The sequence below is a fragment of the Mustela nivalis genome (genome assembly GCF_964662115.1).
Source record: "Mustela nivalis genome assembly, chromosome: 13".
NCBI classification, from domain to species: Eukaryota; Metazoa; Chordata; class Mammalia; order Carnivora; family Mustelidae; genus Mustela; species Mustela nivalis.
This window is the reverse complement of record NC_139032.1, coordinates 82985387-83010272: the sequence shown is the minus strand read 5'-3', so window position 1 is coordinate 83010272 and position 24886 is coordinate 82985387. Positions and strand designations below refer to the sequence as shown.

Genomic DNA, 24886 nt, shown 5'->3' with positions numbered 1-24886 from the left:
GACACACAGTAGGGATCGAAGCCTTCAAACTCCTTTACCAAAAGCTGACTTTTTCTATTTGGGGAGACAGGAAAGGAGAAACCCTCTGGAACTTTAAAAGGAAAAAAAAAAAAAAAAAAAGGAGAGACGAAAGGTCTCACAGGCAAACAGAACTGCAGCAAGGCCCTCAGCCAGCCTAAAGAGGTTTCTGAAACTCTGTGCAGTCTGAATTTTTTTGCGGGCTGAAGGGTCACGCGATTTCCTTTGCAGAAGGCAGAGTTGAAGAAGTCTGACTGAGGGCGAAGGGGGAGGAGGGACGCGTCCACGAGACTAGAAGTCATGAGCCTCAGCCTGGCTGCCCCAGTGACCGGCTGGGTGACCACAGATAAGTCCTTTGTCCTCTCTGGGCCTCGGTTTACCCTTATTTATTTGTCAAGCCTTGTTCTAATGCACTTAAGTGATGTCAGTCTCCTCCCCCCTCACGGGGTGTTATCATCTGTATTTACAGGAGAGGTAAACTGAGGCACATGACGATCAGGCCCGCTGTGCTGGTAGAAGGGCTGGGATCTGGAGCGAAGTGGTATGGGTCCAGAGCCCGCTCTCCCGACCACAAGGCCCTTCTAGCTCATCTCCAGAAATCCCACGTTCAGGGGCTTTGCGTCTGGGGCTGGGCTGCCAGCAGGCCTGTTTCTGGAAACACCGGGCTGTCCTCCACAGTCTCGGCTGCCGCTCTGCGCTGCTGTCTTTTCCGTGACCTCTGATTTCTTCTGTTTGCTCGGCAGACTTGAGAGCCACGGCCATCGGCCCCATCTCTCTTTGAGTCTCACTGGGTGCCGGGGGTCCGAGCCGGAGTGGACGGCCCCACTCTGATGTCCATTTTGGAGTTTTCCATGCAGGTCGGCCTCTGGGACCGCAGGAGGGAGACTGCCATTCAGGCATCCAAGAAAGAGGGAAAAAAACATCTATTCATAGCCAGACAGAGCCCGCTCTGTGGAAACGACGCGACTGACGCGACAGGCAGCCCAGCTGTGTAAGAGATTCCCGAAAAGCCTGACCTGGGAACATCCACGTGGAAGGCTCAAAGGCTTGGGTGGCCACCAAGCTTATAAAATGTGCCTGCAGGCTCAACCGTGAAATTCCTGAGGGAATAAGGTTCTGACCCAAAACCTGTCTTCCAAAACAAAATTCTTGAGACAGCAGACATTTCTTGGCTTAAGCAAGCAGGCTGCGGATCTGTTTCGCCCCGTCTCTAGAGTCACGGATACTCGTGCCAAGAACAGCCACCGCATCATGTGCTCCTGCCCCAGGCCACACACTGTGCCCCGTACTCGGGGTCCACTTGTTCATTCCCACGAGGAATTACTATCTCCATCCTGCAGATCTGGAGACTGAGGCTCAGAGAGGGGCAAGTTTATTCTGCTGGATGATAACAGAGATGGAGGCTGGAAACCAGGTGCCAGCCTGGAGCACAGGACCCCGGCAGAACCTGCAGTGTACGTCCTCGGGACAAGCCCTGCCCAGAAGTGCAGAGAGAGAGCTGGCGGAGGGGGACAGGTGCATACATTCTTCCCTCCACTGGTCTGGGGAGAATTCTCACAGAGGGACAGGTGGGGAAGGGTTGGCCTGACTGCAGTTAAAATAACTCCATCAAGGCTGCCTCCGTCCTGCCCTTTCAAAGACACCCAGATCGATTAACTGGGAATGTTGTGCTGAGCACCCAGAAAATTCCCCATGCTCTGTGCATATCCTCCGATCACAGCATGGCCATTTGGCACACATGCGCAGTCGCTGCCCTGCTCCTGCTCTGTTTCTGGGAGCAGGAGGAACTCACTTCAGAGTGCATGTCTCACCAGAGACCTCAGAAAGACCCCAGGGAACCCACCAGTCCACATCCTCTATCTCAGAGACAGGAAACTGAGGCCCGGAGCTGAGAAATGATGTGTCCAAGGACATTTAATCATCTATCCACTCAATTTTTCAAACACCTACTCGGACCAGCCTCTGTCTTCAATGGGGCTCCTCACTTAGAGACGGAGTCCCAAATCAGCACCCAGGGTGATCACTGCTTGGTACGCCCAGGGTGTGGAAACACAGCAAAAGGGATGTGTAATCCATCTGGCCTGTGTCAGAACAGGAAGCAGCTCTGAGCAGAGGAGCAGGGGGAGGGCATGCCAGGCGGGGGCGGCAGCAGGTGCAGAGGCCCGAAGGCTGGCACGCCCAGCATCGGTTGTGGGACAGAGAGGGCAGCTCAGCAGCACCGACGAGGAGCAGCAAACCTCTGCACGTGGGGCTGGTACGGGCTGCTAAGGCAGACTCCCCTTCCAGTGCTCTTCTGCACACTCTGCCTCCCACAGTGCCAAGCCCAGGTCTAAATTTACTGAACGCATCATGGGTAGACAGAGCCCCAGATGTAGCATCTTTTCTCCCCCCAAAGCTACCTGCACTGCACTTGACCTCCCCACGCCTGCCCCGGTCAGCTCAGGTAACTGTGTTGACCCACGGAAGGAAGGAAATGCCTCCACAGCCTCCCTCTCAAGGGACTACACAGGGACCGTGTCGCAAGAGTGCTGTGAAGTTTACATTCCAGGCTCCAAGCCACTTTCTCTTATCTGGCTTGTATTTACTGAGCACCTAGTGTGCACCAGGCTCTGAGCTAGGCACTGAAGGGATTCACGAAAGGGTGGTACAACCACTAAGCCACAGCTTCATCTTTTCAGGCTAGCATCACTGCTTGGATTTCACAGGAGGGGAGCCGCAAGGCTCAGACGGGCCCTGGGACTTGCTCGAGCAAGATCATTGTCTAGGAGGTGTCAGGGCTGGGACGCTAACCCAGAAACGTCTGACCACAGAGCCTTTTTGCCAAAATAGATAAGGGTCCCTGGAGGAAGAGAAGAGCCTAGATCCTTCCTGCCTGACACACAGGCAGGCAGCCTTTTATCCCCAGAGCAGGCTCTCTGTGCTGGTGGTACTTCCCAGAACGGTGGGGCCCTGGCATTCCGGGAGGGGTCCCACTCCAGGCAGGAGCGCAGACAGGGCTGGTGGCCGGTGCTGAGCCCTGAAGGGCTCTCGGCTCCGCGGGGTCCTAGCTGGGGCCACCAAAAGACTAAATGCTGATAGCATGTCTTTCAAGAGGCTCAAGTGGGCTGAGCCACTTATCATTGGCCCCTGCATTAAAGGATATAAACAAGTGTAGGGCACAGAGCGCAGACCTGGAATCAGAGCACAGGGTGGCTAGGTCACCTCCCCTGAGTTACACGACCTGGCCCTGGCTGTGGTGCCAGCTCTCCCTCCCTGGACCTGGGTCCTTGTGTGTACCAGTCTCCTCCGGCGGGAATGTCAGCGGGGACCCCAGGACCCTGCAATCACGACAGTCCCTCTTGGGAATCCTGTTTTAACGCAAACAGCCGCCAAATCTTCAAAGCACTAACACTCGGCGGTGCCCGCTGCAGACAGGCCTTCCTCCTCCCCCGCCCTTAGGCCGCTGTCCCGGTGTCCCCGCAAAACTCAGGTCTACCTGGAACCTGGGATTGTGGCCTTATTTGGAATCGGCTCTTTGCAGATATAATCAAGTAAAGAGGACATCACGCCGATTCGGGTGACCCGAGTCTATGGACTGGAGTCTTCATAAGCGGACAGACATGCAGAGAGAAGGCCTTGTGATGGCAGAGCCTGGAGTCCTGCGTCTACAAACAGAAGGACACCACGCCTTGCCCGCCGCCGCCAGAAGTGAGGAGAGAGGCGCGAATCTTGCCTTCCCTTGGAGCCTCCAGAAGGATCCGAACCGGCCAACACCTTGATTTGTAAGCCATCCAGTTTGTGGAAATGAACATGAGCACGCTCCTGCCCCACCTCACGCACGGCCGGTGCGCACAGACCGCCAGCGTCCCAGGGTCCCCAGGCACTGTGGGCTTCATGGAAGGCTCCAGGCTCAACTTGGGCTTCTCCTGCTGCAGAGGAAGTAAACCAGTGGTTCCCAGGTCTGGGGATTTCACAGGCCTATAACGTTTCCCCTACATTCCAAAGACGGACGGAAAGCCGCCAACTTTTTCTGGCATCTACAGGAAAACCTCCATCTACTGTCACCATCCTGCAGAAAAGAGGACCCCTGATGTAAGAAAGTAGCTGATGCCAGGCCTGTCCTTCAATTTTCTCATTTCGCTATGGGTGGGTGAAAGTCTCACGCAGCCCTAGGCCTAGTCTGGATCTTGCATTCGGGAACCAGCAAACTCAAGCCACTGGGCCCTGCTGGGGGATGTGTTGTTGTTACTGTTTTCTCCCTCTGGTCCTGGCCGAGGAGAAGCGAAGCCTGTCTCCCCTGTGCTCCTACGTCCACAAAAAAGGTTTTCTCCCTCTCAGCGATCTGTCCAGTCTCTTCTAGTTAACCCGTGGGTAATTCCGGCAAATCCCTTCTGAGGACTGGGTGATCTCCCCGCCGTGGGAGGACACCTTCCAGGCCAGTCACCGAGGGAGGGTCACCAGGAAAAGAAAAAATAAGCGAAAAGCAGGGCAACGAGGGAGAAGCACAGACCCGTCTCTTGAGAAGGAAACCGCGCCGTGAAATGACTCGATGTACAGGCGTCACGGGCGGGGGGACTCCGGCTCTCTTCAAAGACGCATTGTAAACCCACGCCCAGTCTCAGAGGCAACGGCCAGAGGCCAGGCGCTCAAGAGGTGCACGAGACATCTGGCCCTGGAAGCCTGGTGACCCACTGGAAGCCCATCGCCCTGGGCTTCGTGAAGTTCACCCCCGTGTGGCCCCTATGTCTGCCATGTGGTACCCAGTGAGATGTGCTGGGAGAGCCGTCTGGGGGTAGAACTCATCCTAAAGGTGAGGGAGGCTCCTTTTCCAGTAACTCAAGAGCGCAATCCCCCCTCAGAGGAAGCCTTAGATGATGGAGAAACTTCTGCCTGGAGTGCCAGGGTTAATGGCTGTGCCAGGGCGGCCTCGCCGGGACAGTCTTGGGCACGGGGCAGCCGACCTCAGACAGACGATAAGGTCTGATGCTGTTGCTTTCCGGGCCGGGGTCCATCTCTCCTCCCTTCCATTCTGTACGCCCAGGCCAGGGGCAGGGTGGGCCCCAGTTCTCAGGAAGCCAGGAAACACACTCTTTTCTGGGCGAAAGGCCCAGATTCCTTGAGCAGTCACAGGACACGCTTTTTCAGAGCCGATCCAAAGCCACAGGCACAGACTGGAAGTTTCTTCGGGCAGTGTGAACCTTCGGGGACACAGACAGGCGCACCTGGCGTCCTGGGCTGAGAGCCGGTCCATGACCGAGGCCCCTGCCAGTACTGGATGGGCCGGGGGTCTGCCTGCTGCCTCGGTTTCCTCTTCTCATCATCAGTCATCAAACATTTCTTCAAAGGCTCGCGGAGCCGACTGCTGTCCGAGGTACATGGCGGAGGAGGTCCTACCTGCCCCAGAGGTGTCGAGCAGTCGAGAGGTGGACACAGACACTGGACAGCAATAAATGCTCGAAGTTGGGGAGGAGGGGGACGGAGCCGAGCAGGCTAAGCAGATAAGGGGATCCGGCTTCCCACGGTCACGGCAACAATGAGCTCAGCTATGTATCAAACTGCTTGGCACACATTTGGCACTTGGGGAGTTTGGGTCCTCCTGTCCTCCCACTGCACAAGGGCAGAAACAGAAGCCAGAAAGAGATGGGCTGGGGTGGCCGCACAGGGACTGAGTGGGTCTGGGGCCCGATCTAGCCTGTTTCCCGGGGAACCAAGGGGCTGCCCCCCCCCCACGCCCATCAACCCTGGCAGACTCCCTGCTTTTTCTACGTGGGAAAGCTCTGCTTCCAACATCATGACTCTGATTACGAGTCCCAGCCACCTGCTCTCCAGCCAGCCGGGACTGGCCTTCCTGCATTTGAATTTGGGCTCCTTCCCTTACTTGCTGGGAAACTCTGGCCAAGCTTCATGCATCTCTCTGAGCTTCACTTTTGTGATCTGAACACGGGGAGAAGACCTACCTACAGGTTCACTTGTTCAATGAGCTGGCATAGGCCAAGTGCCCAGCACACAGGAGGCACCCCCGCCCCCATCTCAGCCCAGCACTGAGTGGGGGGTGCTCTTTTGAAGGGATTGGCCCTGGGGTGGAAGCCGGAGTGCAGACTTGGTCTGGGCAGGCTACCTCCAGCCCTGGGGGAACTTAGCGTCTAGAAGGCAAGGTCAGTCCGAGGGCCCAGAGCTCTAATGGGAGTGGAGGGTCACACACATGGGCGGACCAACCAAGGCTTCTCTGCTGAGTGTCTTGGCCATAATCCTCACCTCTCTGAATCTCAGTCTCCCCAGCTGAAATATGGGTTCTGGTGATGATAAAAATGAGACCGTAGATCCATGAAGTCACCCAGCCAGCACGGGGCCCGTTTAGCTCATCCATCCTTTCAACATAAAAATATTCGGGGTCTGGGGCGCCTGGGTGGCTCAGTGGATTAAGCCGCTGCCTTCGGCTCGGGTCATGATCTCAGTGTCCTGGGCTTGAGCCCCACATCGGGCTCTCTGCTCAGCAGGGAGCCTGCTTCCCTGCTCTGCCTGACTCTCTGCCTACTTGTGATCTCTCTCTCTGTCAAATAAAATAAATAAAATCTTAAAAAAAAAAAAAATACTCAGGGTCTGTCCCCAGGTGGTGCTAGGCCCTGTGGTGGGCAGGGGGCTGAGTCCCTTAATGGTGGGCAGAACCCCATCTGCTTTGGAACCACCTGCTTCTATGGGAGGGTGCACAGCAGGCTGGCCCAGGGCTAGCCTGGGCTCATCGTCCTGGGAATCTTACATCCGTGGAAAACCTGGCCTGGATAGATCATGGGTACAGCCAGCTTCTCCTCTGGGCGCACCTATGGCTTTGTACTGTGGCACACTGAACCCAGGGCAGTGAGCCCCACTCCTGGCATGGCTAATGCCAGCTGCTAGACGGGCCGACTCCTGATGGGTGGGGGAAGCTCTGCTCCCAGCTCACCCCCCAACACACACAACGTGCCACAGATGTCCATCAGAACTCAAGAGTCGGTCGCTTTCACGGCTTTGCCTCTGACTTCGCCAGATCAATCCATCCATCAATTGATCAAGGGAGAATCAGAATTCAATCATAGTGACAACACCAGCCAACCCTGGGAAGCACGTTAGAACCAGGGCTCCTGCAGATTAGTGAGACGGCCTGGAAATCGGGAGACGAAGGTGTTTGGCGACAGACACCTTGAGCGGGCCAGGCCTCTGCAGATGCCCTCCCATTAACTCCGATTTCGCTCATCCCCAGCAATCGAAACAGCTTTTCCGACAGGGAGGGAAGAAACAACAAGCAGAAGTCGGGTCTGGGGAACATCACACATCCACGGCACCTTTCTCCCCCCTTCCCTAAGCAGCGCTGCACACTTTACATATTTTACCATTTATTCTCACGTTGTCCCCAGCAAGTCGCAGGTGCTGGCCTTGCTTTTCACAAGAAAGCTGTGAGAGAGGCTGGGGTTCAGAGGTGAGGGGCCTCCCGCCAGACACGCAGCAGGAAGGGCAGGGATGGGGGGTGGGAGAGTTGGGAGTGGAGTGGGCTGTAGAGCTAAAGGCCCTCCTGGTGGAACTGTGGCCTCCGTGTGACCCATCTACACTGGCGCCCCCTCCCCAGCCTCCTGGTCTCACCACCGCCCTCACCAGACCATTTTCCACACATGCCACCAGAAACACGGCCCCTCCTGTATCAGCCTTCAAAGCTTCTGGATCAAGTCGTCACTCCAGAGCTCAGCATCCAAGGCCGCCTGGCCTGCCTGACCCTGATCCCTGCTGACTCCTGTCACTGACCACATTGGCCCCAGAGAGCCTCTTGCACTGTCTTGCTAACCCCCGCTTCTTGCTTCCCAGCGCTCCACCCAGCCCCTCTCCACCAGGCTCTCTCCTGCAGATCCTTACTAGCACCAATGCAGGGGCTTCTAGGGGAGATGGATCTGGGTCCAAAGCATTGCTGTGTGACCCCAGATAAGTCACTTCAGTTCTCTGAGCCTGGGATTCACTTACAAAATGGAGCTTTTTCAAGGGGAAGCCTAGCTCATGCTAGCATGTGTAAACCCTGACGGACATGGGTGAAAAAGCACTCACGGCAACAAGACAAAGAACTGTTCTTAAAAAGACAGGGGGTAATTCTATACAACCAACAACCCTGTTAAGAGAACTGGCATTGCTGAAGGAGGTGCTGGGCATGGGGTGGGGAGCCTTCAGCCCTGGCGAGGTGGAAGGTCTAAACTCAGGACTTTCCCCCCAGAACACACCCGGGTGACTGCACCACTGCTTTGGGATTCTCGCTTGCCCTCCTGCTGTTAGGCCAACCCTGTGGCTTCTGGGGGCCTTGGCCTCACCCCAAAGCCAGGTATCGCGGGCCCACCAAGGAGATTCAAAGGGCAGAGAGCTCCTGGTCCCTCCCTTACTGACGAGGACAGAGAGACGGGGCCCACCGCACGCCAGCCCCCAGCCACCCATCAGGAAATCACTCCGACATCCTGACGCAGCTCAAGCCAAGGCAGAAACAGTCTTTCTAACCTGCAGCCCCAACTTCTTTGCTCCCTGACACAGGGGTCTACAGGTAGGATCCCAGATTGCCAACCCTAGGCCCCATCTCCTGGGTGGTCCGCTCTCCTCCGAGAGGGGTCAGGCACTTCCCGCCTGGGAACGTGAGCAGGAAGCAGGGTTGGACCCGCCCCACGGCCCCTTCCCTCTGGGGCCCAGGCCCTTCAGACCCAGGGAACCATCCATTTGCCAGAGTTCCGTTTTGCTCTCTTTTTCTGTCCTTTCCCCTCTAAGCAAAACTGCGTGGTGGCTGCTCCTGCCTCCGTCCTCAAGGCTGTTCCAAAGGGCCCATCTCATCCATGCAGAAGTGATGGTGGTAATTCTGTTAATGGGAAGCAAGACGGATGGTCCGCGGTGCCCGAAGTGCAGGAGGCAAGCCACATCGGGCGGCCCCCAGGGGAGAAGGAAAGCCTTGCCGGAACACACCCTCCTTTGGGGCCTTATTAGGTCTTGAAAGAGCTGCCGCGTGCGCTAAAACCTGCTTTTGCCAGCAGAAGCCTCATTTTACAAATATACAACAACAACAAAAAACCCGTAAATGGGAAGAAAACCCTGAAGATTAGGCTCCCCTTGCTACAGGGAGGCGGCATGCCCGCTCAGAGCTGAGGTCTTTAGCCTCGTCGACTCTGGGCTTAAATAAATAGGTCTGATCGCCAGCTCCCCATTTTGTGAAGATGGAACACGGCGGTTTCCTTGCTGTTTAAGGACTGTTTGCTAATCGTGGGATGGGACAGCTCTGGAAACGTTTTCTTTGAAAGGGCTTGTCTGCACCCTCCCCTGACCCACCACGTCGGGACACCCTATCGCCCTGGTGTCAGGCCAGCGAGGATCCCTTGACCCCGCTCCCTTCCCTGGCCCCATGCCCACAGGCCCTCACGGCCCAGTAGAGCTTCTCTGGTCTTCTGCCCTGAGAATCGGTGGCATCTCAAGAGTGATTTCACTGAGGGAAGGATGTCCATTTCCAAAACTCCACAAAGGGCTCAACCCCCCTCCAATCTGGAGTTGAGCCACTGAACTGTGCTTTGGGCTTCGGTTGGTCCAAGTACAAAAGGAGGGCAGAGGGTGAAGCCGGCCTGAGATAGTGGTGGTTGACGACAGGTTGTCTAGGGCTGCGTGACTTGCCAGCTGGGGGAACTTTCTGGGCCTCAGCGTCCTCAACCCTACCACAGAGCTAACCTTACCCCCTCTCACAGCCCTGGAGCAAAGACTTCCTGGCCAGTCTGAGCATTCCTTTTGTCTATACCCTTCTGCGGCGCCCAGCACGGTCCAGACACACAGTAGGGGCCTTGCTGAGCCTCTGCTCCTCTGAGAAGAACACATGGCTTCCTTTCATGCCTGGAAACACAAAGACACCCACCCACACTAGAACAGAATGGTTTAAGCGGTATGTGTGCTCTGGGAGCCCAAGGCCCGGGTTCGAAGCCTGGCTCAGCCGTGGACCTACTGTGTGCCATTGCGCCACCAACTCAGCTTCGCTCAGCCTCCCTTTCCTTGTCTGTAAAACGGGACTAAAGAACCTGTCTCTCAGGGTCACCAGGAGGAGTCGGTGGCCACAAGAATATGTGGCCAGGACCTGCCCAGGTCGGCGCCGGTAACTAGCAGCCCTGACACAGAGCAGTTCAAGGTCTTGGGAGAGCCCAAGGGAAGAGTCCCATGTTCTCAAAGATAGTTGAAGCAAAGCAGGTCTGAGAGGCCATCCCAGCCCCCCCGGGGGAGCTGGGATCTAGAACAACAGACAACATGTGAAATCTCAGGAGGCCGTGGGAGTACCACCCCAGGAGAGAGCCCCCCATCTCAACCTCCCTGCGTCTGTCTCCCACACTTGGACCAGCGACGCAGGACGGACTTTACTCCCGGCTTCTTTATGCCGGCTCCCCCCAGCCAGAAGGCCAGCTCCGTTTTGTCTCTTCTGTTCGTCATGCCTCTTAGAACCGTGCCTGGCTTTGTTGGCTCAACGAACGACCGCACAAAACGAGCAAGGGAAGAGTCCCAGGGGGCAGCTCTGGGCTGAGTGACGGCTAATGTCCCAGCATGGAGAGGATCCCCAGAGTGTCACAGGTGTCCCCAAGCTGCCGTCCTCACCCCACGCGGTGCCCTTAATTGTTCAGTACACTAACAGTAACCTCTTGTCACAACCTTTCTCGTGCCTACCTCACTGAGTTGTGAACGCCCCCCCAGGGACAGGAACTGAGACGTGCCCCTGGATTTGCAAGTGAGAAAACTGAGGTCCCCCAGCGGGAAGCAACAAGCCAAGGGGAGTGTCGAGCAGAAGGCAGAGGCCTGGCTGGCATGCAGGGTGTCCAGGTTAACCCACCACCTCCCCCTGCCCCCTGTGTCTCAGCCTGAGACTGGTCTGGGGAGGCAGGAGCTGCAGCTAGAGCCTCGGAACCTGCTCCCTGCCAAGGAGGGGTTGACAAGCATCAGCGGCCACCGTCTGCCTCCTGTCCCGTCCCCACACACGTGCAATGGAGCGTGGAGGCACAAGACTCAGCCGGGCGGGGCCCCAGGCCTGGGTTCAAACCTCAGTTTCCAAACCACGTGGTTTATGGCTTCGGAGTGGTGGCTTCCATCTCTGAACCTCAGTTCTCCTTCTCTGAAAAACGGGGCCAGCCCAACGTTATTGTGGGGATCGACTATGGCAACACAGATGAAATACTTGGCCACATCGCTGGCACATAGTAGGTGCTAAATAAACAAGAGTGAACTTTCCTGAGCCTCCCTCATTCACTTTTTTTTTTTTTTAAGATTATTTATTTATTTATTTATTTCACAGAGAGAGAGAGAGAGAGAGAGAGAGAATGATATCACAAGCAGGCAGAGAAGCAGGCAGAGAGAAGGGGAAGCAGGCTCACTGCTGAGCAGAGAGCCCGATGCGGGGCTCGATCCCAGGACCCTGAGATCATGACCGGAGCCGAAGGCAGAGGCTTAACCCACTGAGCCCCCCAGGAGCCCGTCATTCACGTTTTTGAGAGTAGCCAGATGTCCACATCCTGCGGCCGCCAGCCCCAGCCCCGTTTCAGGGCAAGGAGCGGCGTGGGAAGCTGGCGGAATCTGAGCTCTCCGCCCTCTCTCATCCTCCGGGCACCAGCTGCTTGGCCTTCTTCCCGAGCGAGTGGGTCAGCAAGCTCATCATCTGATTTCGGACCTTGTCACACGTCACGGAAGGACAAGAAGTCGGAAGGGATAGGTTTGTCGATGCAGTAACACAGGAGGAATGCGACGAGGGGGCATTTCCAGCGAGACCCATGTCCACGGTGTGTCCTCGGCACGAGAGGCCCGGGGTGAGGCGTGAGACCAGCCGGCCAACCACAGCACTCACAGCCCTGGCTGGCTGGTGGTCTGTAGAGAGGACCTCACGGTGGAACTTCTCCCCCAGGTAAAATCTGGCTCCAAGCTCTGCGCAGTGTGCCCGCCGATGGGAGGAGGCTGTGGCCCTCCATCAGGGCCAGCTTCACGTGCATGTGACCAGTGTAGTTCCATCTTCCCCTGCCCTGTCCTCTGGAGGGAGCCCCCTGCTTGGGGCTTCATGCTCTGCGTCCACTGCCTTAAAGTCTTCATCTTGGAATCTGTGCGGGCTAAGTGAAGCCTTTGGTGGGATGATGGAGCCTGAGCTCATGGGTAGCTCTGCTCCTGACCCCCGTCCCCAGTGACCTCTGCCATCCTCCAACCTTGGCAGGGGCCTGGGTGCAGTTGCGGGGGCAGGTGAGTGTCCCTGTGACTGAAGAAGCATGGCATTCAGTCGCTAAGGAAAGCCACCACGACAGGTAGGAGGAGATGGTGAAGGATAAAGCTTTTTTTTGGCTTTTTAAAACAAGGGGATCTGCATTTTCTCTTTGTGCTGGGCCACGCAAATCACGTAGCAGGCCCTACCTTCCATCTATATGTCCTTCTGACCCCCAGCCCCTGTCCCAGAGGCCCCAGGGGGATATCCACGCGGTCTGATACAGTCACTGGTCGAAGAGCTTCTCAGATCTCAGCTCTGCCCTCACCCCTGTCCCTGGAGCTTCTTTTTCGCAGCTGAACCGCTGGTCGCTTATTGTCATCTCGTGGACCAGGCCCTTTTCCGGTGCTGGGGATGTGCCAATGAGCAGGACACTGAGCAGTGATGAAACGGGCAGGACCGATGGTGGAGGCACAGCCAGTGGGAGGAGACTGACCCAGCAGAGCCTCTGGGAGGCCGTGGAAGGAATGGCTCCCGCCTGGAGGGACTAAGCTCTGGGGGTCGGCAGGTGCCTCTCATCTGTAAGGTGGAGACAGGGGGGCTTCCTCACAGGACTGTTGGAGGCTGGGAGGTGTCTCAGCTCTGCAGGGTCGCATGGCAGGGAGAAGGGAAGGTGTATGCAAAGGCCGGGGCCCCAGGCACTAACTTGGGGACAGTCTGCAGACAATTCCCCGCACGACCACAAAATCAGCAGCGAGCTGAATGGCCAAGGGACAGAAGTGCCAGTTCCAGGGCCCCCACCGTGTGCCAGGCATGGGGCCTGGTGGCTCTGCAGGCGGCGCACAATCGCCCCTCCTGGGTTACAGATTTGTTCCTGTGGCTTCTAGTCCTGCCCAACATTTCAGAGTTGCCTTTTTTCCTGTGATTTAGAAATCCAGTTAGTACCAGGTGGTGGCGGTAGCTTTTCGGACAGGACTGGTCATGGCTGGAGCAGAACACACAGTGAATAATGAGCTCAGAGAGCTGCCGACCCGGGGTGCACCCCGGGCCACCCCAGCTGTGGGGTCTAGGGCAGATCTGACCTGCGCTGGGCCTTAGTGTCCCCTCTGTCACTTGGGATTACTAAGAGTTGCATCCTCGCAGGGTGGCTGTGAGGACTAGACGAAATGACATCGGTGAAGGGCACGGCTCGCAGCAGGTGCTCAATAAACACTGGCCACTGCGGTCGTCCCGAAACCCCAAAACCTCACACCCCAAACCTGAGCATCACGTGCCACTTCCCAGGATTGTGTGGGTTTGCTCCCTCCTTTCTAGCATCTGCCCCGACTCTACTCCAAGACTCTCTCCCCCCATTGTCATGGCGCATCAGTCCATAAATATTTAAACAACATGTCATCAGATTATTATAACATATGATCTATAGCACTGATGTGCTGCAGTTCTGCGCATTTGGGCTTCGTTTTCAGAATATCGAGACATAAAATATTTATGTATTTAGCCAACCACGAGATCTCACATTCTGTCTCAAATTGCTGGGTGGCGGCAAGATGTGGAGCTGAGACGCAATGTGTGAAGGGGATGCCTTGTTCTCACGTTGGTTCCTGGGGCATCTGGATTGTTTCTGGTTCATTCGAGGACCTGTGAACGGTGGCTGGCTGGATTTATCACAGAAAGCAGAGGGCCAGGATCAAGAGACACCATCAAAATGCAATGGGAGTTCAAAGCACAAGGCACCGTGTCATTTTCATTCGATAGCTCCATGGGCCTGCGCATAGTAGGTGCTCAGTAAATGTTCATGGGGAGGGGAATGCACCTGTCACCCACAGCATCACCTGACAGGCTGGCACCCAGCGGGGCTTCAGTCCTACCTGCTCTTCAGTTTCATCCTATCCCCGGTGTCCAGCACCGGTCCAGGCACAGAGTAGGACCCAGCAAATGTTGCCAATGAGCAGCAGTGGGAGGAATAAATGCGTGACCAGATAAATCACTTAATTAGCTAATAAATTAATGAGGGATAATGACTCCCTGTCTGCTGGTCCGGATTACACAGTGTGAGAACTTCCTCCTGAGAAATAAAGGCTCTCCAGTAACCCGTAGTGGATAGGCAAAGGGGTTTTTCTGGGTAATTAAATATCTCGATTGCTAACATTAGCACATCACAGTGACCATATGTCCCAGAATTTTCAGCACTATGCAATTTCAAAGATGCCATCCCATAAGCCATTCGAGGATCCAGAAACTTCTTATGTACTGGCAACCAAACAGCATCTTCCAAACAGCCTCTCCTGTCCCCAAATGTCACTAAAATGCTTTTACAGACCACTGCCCTTTTGAGAGTTTGGAAATTGTGGTCTTCACATGCCTAACCGACAGACGGGTGATAGCGGAAGGCCTGGGATGTCATAAAAGCATGTGCAAACAAAAGTTGTTCGCTTGGAGCAAAAGTATTTTCTTTGCATAGTTCCCAAATGCTGTGCTGTCACCATCAAGAGTGGGCAGCCTTCACCCTTGTCCCCAGGCTCTGCACAGACGAAAATCCAATCCTTTCTTCCTGGGTGAGCTGAGGAGGCTGGCAATTAAAACAAACACAAAAGGCTCCGAAAAGTCCTGGGGGAGATGAGCAAAGGAAATGCACACACACTGACTCAGGCACACCAAGTCCACACATTAGATCCTGGTGTAACTAAATCCGGCTGGACTCTGCGGGACCCGCCAAACCTATGGGTGGGCTCCCTGTCTGTCTGCCATGTGGTCCCCAGTGGTCCCACCATCTGGGCACCCACCCTGGTAGCCCGCCAAGGCCACACCAGCTAGGCAATCCCTTTCCCTTTCAACCCACAACTCCCCATTCTCTGGTCTGGGTAGACTCTGGAGTTGCTTGGGAGAGTTAAACACCTCCCTTTCCCTGAGCAACCCTCAAAAGATAAGCCCTCTTAAAAAAAAAAAATCGATAGAAAATGCACTCGATAGAAAATGTAGCTTGAAGACACATACCCACCCACTCCAAACCAAAGCCACTCCTATACAGGCATCAGGAGCCCCCCATCAGTAGGAAAGGAGCAAAGGAAGAGACCCTGATAACGTTGGGAGGTACAAGCCCTTCTCTAAGCCTAGGCCCCACTCTAGGAATAACCTGAGCCATTATCTAAGAAACCTTTTCTGGACAGCGGTGGCTCAGTAGGCACAACACAGCCCTTCGCCGCCCACTGGGAGAAGCAGTGTTTGCTAACAGATTCAACAAGTCCACGTAGACATTCTTCCAGCATCCTTCCACTTGCCCACTTGAAACTTCCCATTCATTCTATAAATATTAACTGAGCACCTACTATGTGCCAGGCACCATCCTGGGCACCGAGGACCCAGTGGTAGTCCACAGACCAAGTCTTATCCTCACGGAGCTTACATTCTAGTTCGAGAAAGGGATAATAAACATACAGAATCCAGATAGGGTAAGGGTCCTAAAGATATATAAGGCCAAGTCAGGGAATGGAGAGTGAAGGAGTGACGGGTTCATTTCAACAGGACAAGGACAACAGGGCCTCTTTGGAGAAGTGACTTTTGTGGTGTCCTGAATGAGGGCTGGGGGCAAGTCATGCGAGCACTGGGGGGAAAGGATTTCAGGAAGAGAGGACAGACAGGAGCATAAGCTTACCACGTCTGAGGAAAAGGAAGGAGGCGCCAGGGCTGGAGCAGAGTAAGCGAGAGAAAGACCATTCAGAAGTGCGAGGCAGAGGGAGCAAGAATGTTTCTTGTTCTCGCAAGAATGACCAAATCTCCCCCAGATCCCCAGAGGCCTGGGCAGCCCCTTCTCCCACCACTTGCTCCCTGGTACGTGCTGTTCCTTCCAGCCGCCTGGGAGGCCCTCTCCCGGGCCCTGCGCCTGGGCACCAACTCCCAGCCCATACGACAGGCGTTGCCAGATGGCAGCCTCCGTCTTCCGACGCTGCAGACCAGGCCTCGGTGCCGTGACCATTAACTAAGCGCCACACATCTTCGAGTCTCCGGTTCTGTTTCTCGGGTCTGTAAAATTGGCGGAACGACACCCGCCTCGGAGAACTGCCGGGAGGAGGAAGGGAGCTAACCCGCGGGCGGGGTTAGAACGGAACGTAATACAGGGTTGGTCCCCGTACAAAGGACAGGGGGCAACAGCTGAGGAAGTGACAGAAGTTCCTGGCTTCCCCCTGCTGGGGGGCTGCCCACAGCCTAGGACCCCGGTCTCGCTCCCAACTCCCCATCCCGCAGCCCCACCCTGGGGTCCACCAGCCGTGCACCCCCGTGCACCCCAGCGCTCTCAGACTTCCAGGCTTTCCCGCACCCAGCCTGCTGGGCAGACGTCGTGTTTCCCTCGAGGCCCACTCGGAGGCCCTTCCTCCCTGGAAAGCAGCACTCCTGCTACCCGGGGGTGAGCCAGGGACATGTCACCTGCAGGCACCCCCGGGGGCGTGTGACACAAGCCCTGTCCTCCTCCCCAAGTGGTTAGAGGGCTGCGGGGTGGGGCCGTGAGAGGGGCTCCGGGCCAGCTCCCAGAATAACACCTGACCCACAACATCAGGAGCTATTTCTCCAAGGAGTGCGGGGGCGGACGGCCGTGTGTGGCTAACCAGGGAGCCCGCTCCACCGACGCAGCGGTGACCAGGTCTGTGTTTCTGCCACAGACTCTCTGCACCCAGCCCGGGCCCACGCCCCACGACCAGAGCCTTGGCCTGATAGGTGGGAAAGCGTCCTGGTCAGCCACGCCCCTGGAAACTGCTCAGAGCCTCCCTGGGCCTCAGTCTCCCCAGCTGTAAAATGAGAGGCTTTCATGCCTATATTTTTAAGCATCAGAACCTTATATAAAAAAATTTTCCACGTGACATAAAATTAACCCGCTTAAAGTGAACGACTTGGTGGCATTTGGCGCATTCACCACCTCTCTGGGTCCGAAACGTTTTCATCACCCAAAAGGAAACCCTGTTCCCACTGAGTGGCGGCTCCTCGTGCCTCCTCCCTCAGCCCCGGGGAACCGCCACTCTGCTTTCTGTCTCCACAGACGTCTAGATTATGGATATTTCATACAAGAATCTTTTCTTAAAATGACTCCCATGCAAACGGAAATCCTTCTAGAAAACACATAACAGGGTCAGTGCTGTGGGAAGGGTTAGGGCTGCCCCGTCCCCAGCTAGCGTCCCTCACCCTCTATGGCTTCTCAGGGAAGGCTCTCATCCAAGACCCCTTCCTTTTGACAATTCTAGTCCTAAAGTTGGGTTTCTTTCTTTTTTTTTTTTTTTAATGAGATTTTTTTTTTTTTTAAAGATTTTTTATTATTTATTTGACAGAGAGAAATCACAAGTAGACGGAGAGGCAGGCAGAGAGAGAGAGAGGGAAGCAGGCTCCCTGCTGAGCAGAGAGCCAGACGCGGGACTCGATCCCAGGACCCTGAGATCATGACCTGAGCTGAAGGCAGCGGCTTAACCCACTGAGCCACCCAGGCGCCCCTAAAGTTGGGTTTCTAAGGCAAATCACCCCCTCCCCCCACTGGCCCAGTGTCCAAGAATCCAGGGCCTTGAGCCTGGGGCTACTGGCCCATTTTCCAGGTGAGGGAGTAGAGGTGCTGGATTCAAGGGTGGCTCCACGGACCACTGATGCTCGCCCCTTACCGCACGCACCAGTGGGGTGTCAGGTGTGAAGAGCTGCACAGATGCCCACAGAAGCATCCTCTGGAAGGGTGGCCACTTCCGTGGGCCCTGCCCTCCCCCTTAGGACAACAAGCCAGCCCCACACAAACTTGAAGGGACACCCCCAGGCCCTTGAGGAGGACTCCTGCCCCCAGGCCCAGGTCTGTGACAGCCGCTCCTGTCAGCACAGACCTCTGATGGGCCCCCTGCCCCCCCCATGCTGTGTAAATAATTAACAAAACATCTGCCTTGCTTAATGACAGACACACTGTGGCTGACACCGCTCTCGGGGCCTCCCGAGACCTTCCAACGCCAAAAGGACGCATCCAAACCTTCGAAGGCTCCCTTTCTGAGCGTCGTGGGGGAGCACAAAATGCTGACTTCTGAATGTCTCCCTGAGCCACTCAGAGCACCCTAACTTGTGTCCCGCCTCGTCTTACCAAACTACCATGTCCCCTTCCAGCTATTCTGAGGGTCATGACCACAGGGCCAGGCTTCAGTGGACCTGAGAGGTCCCAATGCTGCTTGCGGCCTGATTTAAGGCCTCGAGATGCAGGAGCACTGAAAATGCTCTCGACAGGGAAACAACCTTTCTGCCCCATGACCCTGGGCAGGTCCTTAATAACCACACAGTTTCTTCGCCTCCCATAAAATCTCAGGCAGCGAGCGTCAAGCATTTCTGGGGAGACACCTGTGTGCGGAGGGCTTTGCACCCATTATTTCCTGTTGTTCTTCCCTCAGCCATTGGAGGTCATAATGTTGTCTGTTTCCCAGATGGGGACACTGAGGCTCGAGGAGACAAATGACTTGCTCTGGGACACCCCACCTCACTCCAGTCGGTGCCAACCCTCAAGTTCTTAATGTGATTGTGGGTTCGCACCCTCCCCTCCTTGGGCCTCAGTGTCCATTCTGTAAAATGGGCATGTGGCTCTTCTCTGGATGGTGAGCCTACTGTATTTTTGGGGGGTAGAGCCGAAGGTCATTTGCAGGGTACCCAATGCCCCTTTGCAAATCTCTTCCTGACAACTCCCAGTTGTCAAAGACTTTGGGGACAACAAGGAAAAGAGAGGGCTGGCCTTGGGGAGAGGGGTCGTGGATAAATATGACTCTGCTGCTCACCTGCAGCGAGGGGTTCATCCCATCTCCTCAACTACAACTTGGGGACTTTGAGGAGTTCTCCTCTAAGGGAGTCTTAGGCTTTGGGGAGGTCTCCCCTAAGGCGCCAGCTCCGTTCTCCAAGGTCAAGCACTGCCCCTCCTCCAGCCCAATTCTGAAGTATGAGACTTAAACAACTCAAGGAAATGCAGCCCGACTGGCTCTCAATGGCAGCTTCCCTCCCCCCTTCCCTCGCAGAAATTCCTTCACACTCTATGGAATTCCTACATAAAGCCCCTTTTTCTTTTCTATGAGGTCACCATCACGCAGATGTGGAAGAGAAAGGAAGAAAGGCTCCATGTGGATCAAGGTCCTTGGAACTGAATGCATTTCAGATCCCGGCTGCACTTTTCAGGTCTGCAGGCCCCTCACTCATCTGTCCCCCAGAGCCGAGCCAAAGCCGCCCATTGGGTTTGGGGTGCAGTGATCCTGCTGGTAGATGCTGAGAGGCCTGGCCCGAAGACTGGGCCTTTGCCACCAGACCACCAGAGCAGTCGTCTGTGGAAAAATCCAGAGTTGGAGACAACACAGCAGAGGCTGTGTATGTGGGTCTGTTTCCACACAGGCGAGTCTGTTAGAGGGACAGATGTCAAAATGCTAGATCACACACCACGGTCAAGTTCCCAAACTGAACGTCACAGGAAGTTACACCACCAACCGATGTGCCCCAATGTCTGGTCTGTCTGGAAGTGGAGTCTGAGGAGGCTGTTGCTCTAATTCAGTTTGGGCCAAAGAAGGGGCTGTGAGCAAGTCACCCAGCTCAGAGAGGAATGAGTGAAGCCACTGAATGACCTGATTTTTTCTTTTTAAAATAAAAACATTTTGGGGGCACCAGGCTGGCTCAGTCGGTGGGGCATCTGACTCTTGATTTGGGGTCATGAGTTCGAGCCCCACAGTGGGCAATGGGCTCGCCTTAAATAAATAAATAAATAAATCACTAAAAAATATATATATAAAATAAAAAAAACATTTCCCCAGAGACCATCTTGTCACTACCCCAGAGTCAGATATAAAATGGCCAAATACCAAAAAATCCACTGAGGCTCTTTGGTGAATCCTGGACATCTACCTCCCATTCGTTTCAAAGCAATTTTACACACCCAGGGGGAGACCACCCCAGATGACCTCCCTACACATACCCCAGGAGCACCCTTGCTCCCCAGGACCCTTGCACATCCTGGTGACCAGCATATTGGCAACCATCCGCAGTGACAGCCGAGGGAGGGTCCGTGCTGATGTACACACCGCTTCAGAAGAATGACATCAGCAGAAATAAATAAATAAATAAATAAAGATGAAAAAATGTAGAAACAAGGACTATTTTTACCTCCCCAAATCACAGGCCAGACGGGAGAGAAATCCATCAATGCCAGAAACGTGGCTGAGCCTTCGCACAAGATCTATTATTTCACACCTTAAATTAACGCATCTCAAAGCAATTTGCAAATGTTCATCAATTCGCAGAGCGTACTTGGGAGAGAAATACCTTTTCCTTCCAACATCAAAGGACCCTTGCACGGGCTGCCCGCACACCCCCAAACCGCACAGTCCTCAAACACTACATTCCTTTCGGGAACCGCGTCTTGAAGCCCGTGATAAGAAAGGAAATGAATGAGGCAGAGAGACAGGCACACGGCCAGAACAGCGAGTGACAAGAAACCTATGTAGAAATGATCCTGTTGTCAGATGTTCAGAACGGGGAGTCCAGGGGTAACTTGCCATCGCCAAGGGTTGGAACACACTGGGCGCTTCCTGAGGGCAGTGCTCCAGCGGGCTCCTCCCCGCACAGGCCTGGAGATGCCAACCCGCATTTCATCTTGGATGACTCACCAGGGTCTTCCTCCCTCCCTGCTCTAACTCCCTTGCTTGGTCTGACCAGAGAAGAGGAAGGGGATATTCTTCTCCTTTTGACGATTGTTTTGACACTTCCCTTCTGAAACCAATCTCTGGCACTTCATGAGGAAAGAAAAAAATGTGAACTGTGAGCCCTTTCTAAGCTGACAGTCCCGGCCCTGGGTGTGGGTTGTCCACAGCAGAGGGGCAGGAGAGGACAAGGAAGGAGAGCAGCCCCTTCGGGAAGGCCTCTCCCCCAAGCTGGGAGCCTGGCGAGGAGCCCAGCCCCAGAAGAACCTGGAAAACAGGGACCATGATTTTCCAGGTCCTGTGGGAAGACAGTGCGGGCTCTGCTCAGACAAGTCTGAGTTCAATCCCAGGGCCAAACGCGTAGCAGTCCGTGACCTCTGGTGCATGACTTCACCTCTCCGTGTCCCCAGTTTCCTCACCTGTAAAATGGGCGTCATGACAGCTCCCATCTGCGTGTCGCTGAGTGGACTGAATGAATGAAGGCCCTTAAAGCTTTTGGCACCATGCCTGGCACACAGCATACCTTTGATAAAATGGTGGCCATTAGGTGTGGGCTACTTTCATGAAACCATGCCTCGCATTTCATCTCTCTGAGCCTCAGTTACGTCATCTGTAAAATGGAGATGACAACCCCCTACCTCATGGGGCAGATTAAAGGAGCAGGTGTGAATGAAAGCACTGGGCACCCCATCAGTGCACCTTCAGGAGACAAGGGTCACATCCCTGGTGCAGAGGACAGGTTTGAAGTCAAGCAGGTGACAGGACTCTGCCTCAACCTCTTTTCAGAAGTCCCAGCTGGATCTCTCTGTCTCTCTGCACAGTAGGTCCTCCCTAAACGTGCCTTCCCGTCATCCCCTTTCCCTGCTCCCTCCGTGCCACTGGAAATGCCCACCCCCCCTACCCCCAACCCAAAGCCAGGAGCTTCCATTCTTGAAACCTGAACAATCTGAATGGCCCAAAGCCCAGACCAACCTGGGCCACTGCTTCAGTCTGAGACTTTATTTTCTGAATACAGAAACTACTTTTTAGTCATTTCCGAAGTAGACAGGACGGCAGAGGCTGACAAACCACAGGGACCATTTTAAATCCTGGGCCTTTTCTTCTGGGAAGTTAGGCAAGAACCTTCCCAAATGTTTGCCCGTGGGGCTCTCTGCCAGGGAGTGACTCATTCACAGCTCCCCACAGGCATATTTTATTTGGGGGTGGGGGATGCAGGGAGGGCCCGGCCTTGAGGGGAGAGGAGAGGCAGCATTTCCAGCAAACCCAGAAGGTATTTTGTGTGTGTGTGTGTGTGTGTTTCATTTTTTTAGGACAAAAAAGAAAAAGAATGTGGATCTTTTTTGTTTCCTTCCAGGTTTTGTTTGCTAAAAGAAGACGTCCAAAGTTCACTCGGGAAGCTGCTGCGTTGGGAACAGACGCTTCCAGCCGGCTCGGCTCTGCGCGTCCCTTTCAATGAAATTCTTCTTCCATTAACACCACGGTTTTTAAATGTGCCTCCAAGATTTGCCTGCGCACGACATTTTCCCCGCAGAAAGGCAAGCTGAGTTTTGAAAATTCAGGGCGAACAAGGGAGCTCAGTGTTTCTAAAGTTGCCCTTAAAGCAATGAAGACTTTCGACAGCAGAGATTTTCAACATTTATAAAGCCCCCCCAAAAAACGGCCCGTCAAAGCTGCAGGACTGACTTTGGAAACCGGTGTCCTAAGCCTGCTGTGATCAATTTGTTACTGTCCTGAGGGCTCATGCTCGAAGCCCAGGCTCAACAAATGAATAAATCAGATTAATATCTATCTACTTAGCAGAGCAGGCAGAGAGGGAGAGACCCTCCAATACACAGACAAGTGTCCTGGGACCCTTGGGCTTCCCAGGGTCAGGACCTTGTCAACCCCAAAGGCCTGGGGGAAAGGTTATAATCTGCCAGCGCCAGAGAGGGGCAAGAACAAACCCAAGAGACCCAGAGGGGTATTTAGGAAGAACTGAACACAAGTCCTCTAGTACCAGGCCAAGTAGCTCTGCTAGGCCCACCAGAGACCCAGCCCAGCATGAGCATCCTGGGTCCTGCCAGTTGGCCCCACCAAGGCCTGGCTCCAAGGCCTCCCCTACTCTGCCAAGCCCAGCCTAGCTCTGCGGGTCTGACCTCCGCCCTCAGTCACCACACAAGGCCCAGCACCCACTGGGTGCCCACCCCCAGCCTACTTCTGTCCGTGGGCTCCCTGGCATGGGGGCCAGGGACGGACACATCCTACAAGACTCCTGGTGGGTGCAAGGGGGGGGGACCCTCACCCTCCATAGTAAACACACTCACACACTCCTGGGCACAAAATACTATTTCGTGGCGTACACAGACACTTTTGTCCTCGCAAGCTCACTAATGCACACACAAATCACTTGTGAATGCTCACCCACGTGTGCACACATACTCCCTGAACCCACACAACTCCTTCACAAAAATGGGATCCCACGTGAAGTCCTTGGCACACTCCCCGGCAAAGAGTAAACAATAAATGGCTACAGGGGAGCCATGCCCGTATCCCCCGCACACATTCACCGCAAGTCACCCAACCCAGACCCTCCGACGTGCACACGCACCGGGTCCGCCCCAGCACGCACACTCCCCCAGGCGCACACCCCGAGGGACACACAGACACGCCGCCCACGCACGCTCGGACGCACGGCCGCCGACACGCTGAGACTCGCTGGTTCACTCGCGCCCCGGCCTCCCGCGTGCACCCCCGCCCGCTGTCCCCCGCCGAGTCGCGGCCGCGCGCGCGCGCACGCGCACCCCCGTCACCCCGGCTGGGGGTGACCGCCCCGCCGTCGGGCCCCCGCCCCTTCCCCGTTCCGACCCTGCCGGGCCCCGGTCCCAGGCCACTCACCGAAGCGCGGGCGGCTCGGCCGCTGGCGGGAGGAGCGGCGCGCGGCCCGGCGGGCGGCCGGCCGGAGCGGAGGGTCCCACACGAGTCGGCGGCGCCGCGGCCGCACGCCCGTCCGCTGGGTTCCGCCGCCGCCTGCGCGGGCCCGCGCGCGTTCCCGCCCCTCCCCACCGCGGGGCCGCGCCGCCCCCTGCGCTCGTGCGCGCTGCCGCCACGCTGGCCCGGGGGGCGCCCCGCGGCTACCGCACGGCGCTGGGACCCTTCCGCGCCCCGGAGCCCCTCAGACTGCGAGTGATTCGACCAGCCGAGCCCTCCATTTCAAAGACGGGGAAACTGAGGCCCATACTCTCAGGGCGAGTCAGACCCAGCAGACTCCCCTCCCCCCTTCTCAGGTTCTAGAGATTTAGGATTAGGGTCTGAGGTCAGCGAACTTCGTGGACCCCTTCCCTGCTTCCTTGGGGACCCATCTACTAACATTGCTCCATTCTCGGTCCTGGTCACACTGGCCAGTCAGCTAGCGCTTATTATGTGCCTACTGAATGCAAACACACATTCAGAAGTAGGCTCCAGGTCTATCTCCACATGGTGGTGAAGGTGCGGCTCCTTGCCCTCAAAGTGCCAGCATCTCCTCATCTGGAACCCCCCAAATCCTGTGGACCCCAAGACAGTAAAAGCCAATGTGCAAAAGTTTCTGGAAGGCTCTACTAATGAATGCTTAAGACTCCCTCTAAGGAGACAGAGGCCCCACGTAAGGCCCCAAAAGCTGCCTGCTCAGTTCCCTGGTGCACTTCTTAAGGGAACAGACACCCACCCCCTCCCCCAAGAAGGGCTGTGCCTGGTTCACACAGTTCCTGTTTCCACACTGACTGCTTCTCCTCCTCAGGCAAGAACTGTATTGTGTTCCCCCAAAAAGACTGGAACCAGGGAGGGACACTGACCGCTGAGCACGGAGCAGTTACCCCAGCACTCTGCCTGGGTGTGATCCATAACGATAATGACGCCAACTGAATACCCACTGTGTGCCAGCCTCACGACTGCACAGCCATTCTCTGAAGGAGGTCTTATGCTACCTTCATGCCCATTTTACAGATGGGACAAAGGAGGCTTAGAACAGAAGCTAAGAGAAACAAATTCTCTTGCTCAAAGTCACCCA

General features: G+C 55.6%; 1 protein-coding gene across 1 annotated transcript in view; it reads right to left on the bottom strand.

The window, feature by feature from the left end:
• Positions 1-23899, bottom strand: part of NEK6 (NIMA related kinase 6) — an 81460-nt gene extending 57561 nt beyond the window's left edge. The window contains exon 1 of the mRNA XM_082695594.1: positions 23737-23899. The gene's annotated coding sequence lies outside the window, so the exon portion shown is untranslated. The remainder of the gene's footprint in view (positions 1-23736) is intronic.
• Between the last annotated feature and the right edge of the window lie 987 nt (positions 23900-24886).